Raw genomic sequence first — 5,352 nt, forward strand, 5'->3', positions numbered from 1 at the left:
TAATGCTGGGTGTTTTCTTGCTCACATGCCTGTGGTAAGTGCTTATTTGAACATGTCTCAAAAAAAATGCATCTGCATGGCAGGAAGAAGCAATTCCTGTCCAGCCATCAGTGACATGGGTATGGCAAACATGTCATATCGCCAGGGTAAACCGTGGGATCTGCAGCATGTTTTGCCAGCAGTGCAAGTCCCACCTTTGTCTTCAGAGGGAGACAGAAACAGGAACCACAATAGCCAGGCACTAATAAAAGAAGCTGGAACAAATTCCCAGTTTGGGTATGACCCCCGTGAAACGCGGTTTTCCTTTCTGGATTTTCGCCTAAGTGAGAACAGCTGAGGAAAGGCTTAATTGTCCCTTCGTCACAGAAGAGCATGTCCTAACCCCGTGCAAGTTCTTCAGGATAAAACATGTTCTCTATGTTACTGCCAACCCTGGGAGTTATTCACTTCAGGCATTCAAATGATGGATAATTCACTACATCCTCCCAGCAGATGCTCAGAACAAGGCATCTACTTTCCCAGGGCTCCCAAGCAGTTCGCAGGAGAATCTTGCTCTGCTTCTACAAGAGCAACTCCCTGGGTCACTGGGAGCAGTGTGAACAGATTCAAAGGTGCAGTCGTAAGACCTCGAGGAGAGCTGGATGCATCTGGCTCATAAAGACCAGGCTAATTCTTCCCTCTTTCTGCGGCTTTCTGTCTTGTGCTTTGGGTCTACTGGAGCCATGTTTATTGGTGTGATAATGAACTGCCGAAGAAGCAAGACAGCTGATTAACCTAAATAAGAGTTTCTCACACTCTAAGCTAAGTAGCAAAATGGGTTGAATTATGGAAGCTTGGAAGTTGAGTAATAATCATCATATTGAGCAGCTGGTGTAAAAGAAGAGCTGGCACCCAGGCAGTAAGCCTGACCCAAATATTGCACATGATAGAAGGATATAGGTCAATTTATGAGAGTGGAGAGAGAGTTTCCGCCTTACGGACTGGTTTTTTTACAGCAACAAAAATTATCTATATTTAACTTTATAAATTTCTCTGCCGCCTTCAGGATATAAACTTCAGTATCAGAGCAGGATGTGCGGGTGGGGAGATTTTCACAGTCTTCAGTAATCAAAGTGAGAACTGCATAATCTGGGTAAAACCCCTATGAAAAAAATCCAATCCATAAAATAACTTTTTTTTTAAACAGAGATGGAGCAGTTTGCAGGAGGTAGCAAGGAAAGAACAAAGGTGATTGAAAGAAAAAAGGGAGTCCATTGAGGCCACAGTTGATAAGAACTTTATCTGCAACCTCAACTTGCCCAGCACAGAAGAGTATTTAGAGCACACAACAGTTCAAACTTCAATCTTAATAATTTCAAGTATTTCAGATTTTCCTGTGTATGGACAGAAAAGTGTCAAAGGATACATGGTAGCAAGGTTTATAAAAGCACTGAAGCAGAGAAGATGTAGTATACCTAAAAAATTCATCACCCCTCATCTTGAAGTTTAGTCTTACAGTGGTTTTAAGATATTCAGGACAGTTATATTTAATTCTTTTCTACTAAGGATACAGAATTTCTGTACCGTGCAATATAAAGTGCTGCCAAAATTCTTGAAAGGAGCATTCAGTGTGGAACTCTACCATCCTACAAGGTCAGGTTCCAGAAATGAGGTACTTGTGTGAATGGGATATTCCAGCCCTCCTGAGGAGCCTTTTCAGGAAGGCTTTGTAGTTTGTGTGTAGAGCTCTGCAGATATCCTCACATATTCCAGCTCTGCAGCCACTTGGTCCTAGGCAAGTGGTGCATTTTTATCTATCTATCTATCTATCTATCTATCTATCTATCTATCTATATCAGTTATATATCCTACTCTGCTGTAGAAGGGTCCTGAAGCACTTCAGTGCCTGAGGCCTTCTTTAAAAGGGTTATAACCCTTATTCACCCAGATGGATAATGACAAATTATTTATGTCATGAAAGGAACTAAGAATGTTATTTAAAAATTGGTCAGTAAATAATGATCTTTGAAGTTCAAATACACTTAAACAGGTTGCTCTCTCCTAAATGGACAATTAAATATAAATACAATTCTTAAACCATATGGTTTTTGTTTATCCATGTCAACCTGGCTATACATTCTTTAGACTTAGCATTCGCTTCTGGTTTTGGCTTGCTACACTCAAGTATTTGTGTGCTTGCTACACATAGGGTTTGGAATTAAAGTGAAAAAAGAAAAATGAGGGGGTACATCTGTGGCAAGATTGGATACAAAAATATGGCAGCCCCTACATTCCTCCCCAGTTCAGCAGAGTTATCAGCTGACAAAGATATTGCAAACCAGAACTAGTTAGCAGCTTTCACTGAAACCAACACCCGTGTTTATTTCAAATCTGTGTTTATATGAAATCTGTGTTTGTATCAAATCCCATGTTTAACCAAATCTGGCTGTGTTGACTTGTTTCCTGCCTCAGGGTCATTCATATTTTTTCCCTGTTTACTCTCTTAGCTGGCCCACCTTCACTTTAAACCATGTAAAACTCAGAGTGGCTGATCCCTCCTGCTAAGTCCTCCTAGTTCTAACACTCTGAGACAAAATCTATGATTATTTTCTTGCAATTATTTTCTTATTTTCTTGCAATTATTTTCTTATTTTCTTGTGCGTCTTCCTGCATGTGTTGTGTCAAATCTATATTCTCAGTTTCTCCTTGTTTCTCTCTTTTACCTTATATCTGGTCCCTCACAGCCCCTTCCTGTCAGACATGGTGCCACATCATGCCATATTTGCACCAAATGAAGTGCAGTTGCCAAGCCCCCTATCTGTGTATTTGATCAAATTGCTCCCTTCTCTGTGTCCCTCTGAGAACTCATCTCTTATGAACAAATCAAGCTGCCAGTCACTATGTTCAAAGAATTTCTTAGCTCTCCCCCCACTACTCACCACCTTGGTTAATCTCCTCTCCTCCCACATCCTCCATCTCCAGCAGCATCACTCCCCTCAGACGTCCCCATGTTGGCTTCTCAACTCTCTGCTGTCCTCTGCTTCTTGTTTCTTCTGTAGAGCTGCAATGCCACACCCTTGTATTTCTACTTATGTTCAGTTTTCTGATAAGGCTAACTGCACACTAACTACAGTTAGTGTGAAGAAGAGACTAGAAGGAGTCATAGTACTAAATACGTGTTACTAGCTAAAAATGCAATGCCACTAAAAACTGTCATTATAAACTCATCTGTACTGACACAAATCAAGTGAAATACTTGTTGATCAAGGTCCAAATCTTTTTGGGGATAATTCAGTGTTACAAGCACAGTGAAATCTGTAAGTTTATCAGGGCATCCTACTGCACATTTTTTTTTATTTATTACCAAAAATTATCTCTGAGCATAATTTAAACCAGCAAATTCTCAAGCATAAAGAAATTTATGAGCACACAAAGGTGGTCCTATATTTTGGAGGTGCAGGGTCTGGAATTTATCCAAATAGCTGCTGCTCACACAAGGCTCAATTCTAGAAAACTCATATCAAACTCTGCGTATTTGGTACACGTCTACTGCATGAGGCAGACTGGCTTGTAGAAGAATTGGAAAATTTGGCCTGAGCATTGATCCTAGGCTACAAATAGGTATGAAATCCCCCTTGACAGCAGTGATGCTTTTTTAGGAGATCACACACTTGTGTCATCTCACCACAAGGGTTTCTTGGCACTCAGTCACTCTGCCGAGAACGAAGCAGAGGTTTTCTGGACTTCAGCATGACAAATGTTTCAATACCTGCTGCATCTTGTCTTCAGCAAGACAACTATATTTTTTTTTTTTTTTTTAATATTTTATTTTTATTTTTTATAGGCATCAGCTGCGCAAACAGCTTCAGTTTGTCCTTGTTTCTGTCCTATGGTTCTGCATTGCCTTCAACAAAGTCTCTACAAATCTGTTCATTAAGTGCTATATTTAAATTGTGGTTTTATGGCAAATGCAGGTTCTTAATTAGCATTGAACAAAATTGGCAAGGAACATTAAATGATCCCTTGAGCCTACTGCCTAAAAAATATAAAGCAAGGAAGGGATATGCCACTTTTTTTGGGGAGAGATAAACAGTATATTCTATGGTTCCCACCTCAGTCTGTGAACTGCCCTAAAACAAATCCAAATCTTCACTTTTTTGCAATTCTGATATTTGTTCTGGTATTTTTTTCCTCGTGAACTGTATTTAAAATAAATCTAGCATCTTCTTTTGAGCTTGCAAACAGTCTAAAAATACATCAGCAGTAGGGAGCTGCCTCCTTATACCCTAATGCTACATTAAACTCATCACCAATAAATGATTTTTCATCACTGGAATTATTTTCAGAAATATCAAACTAATGAAAATACTTCTTTTATCTTGCTGTTTACCCACGTTCCACCAGACTCCATCTCTCCAAGCCCCAATACTATCAGCAATACAATCATACATCAATAATACAAAAAATACACAAAATATTAAAAATTAAAGAGCAGAGAAAAATGAATTACATTTGTTTTAAAGTAGAACAGTACTGTTGTACTACTGCATTAGATACATAATAATTTTTTCATAATTCTATAATTAGCCTGGTGCTGACTGCCCTGAATGGTGCTCTGGAGGCCTGAGGAAACCAGATGTGCTTGGTTGGGTGTTTGTGCCCATTTCACTGCTGATGCCACTGGCCTTGATGGCATCCACAGAGGGCATGTTGTGCCTGTGCCTCCTGCAGCATCCAGCCACAGCCTCATCAGATGCACCTGAAGCAGTCAGTAATCCCTAAGTAAAAGTAACCATTGATAATTAATTAATTGTCGGTTATTGTAACTGTCAGTTTAAATATCTACCAGCTGCAAATATTTATCATTCCTGATACAAGTATATTGTAGATATAATTTCTTTGCTTACATAGTAGGAATTTTCATGTTATCACAGAATCATTAAGGCTGGAAAAGACCTCCAGGACCATCAAGTCCAACCTTCACCTGAACACCACCTTGTCAACTAAATCATTACATGGGGAACCCCCTCAAAATCCATTGTATGAAATCCCTGTGTTAAATACTCTAAATGGAAAGGCATCATTCCTTCACTAAAGAAATATGGATGCATGACCTACATCTAGGAGGACAGCAGGGACACTCATCCTGCACGTCCATGTTGGGCGCGTGCATTTCTAACTGTATTTACCAGATGAGCGAGTAGGAGAGAGATGCTTAATCATGCCATGCCCCTTTAATTAATCCTTAATCATTGATTCACATCTACTGCACGTCCCTCAAGTGTTATTTTTTTCCACAACATTTACCTTAGCGTATATTTCAACATGTGCTGTTTGTTTTATGACTTCAGAGAGGATGTGGTTATGGTCTGG

This window comes from Corvus kubaryi, unplaced genomic scaffold (genome assembly GCF_017639235.1).
Source record: "Corvus kubaryi isolate FWS band 111438036 unplaced genomic scaffold, C.kubaryi_AGA036_p1.0 split1-37374, whole genome shotgun sequence".
Classification (NCBI taxonomy): domain Eukaryota; kingdom Metazoa; phylum Chordata; class Aves; order Passeriformes; family Corvidae; genus Corvus; species Corvus kubaryi.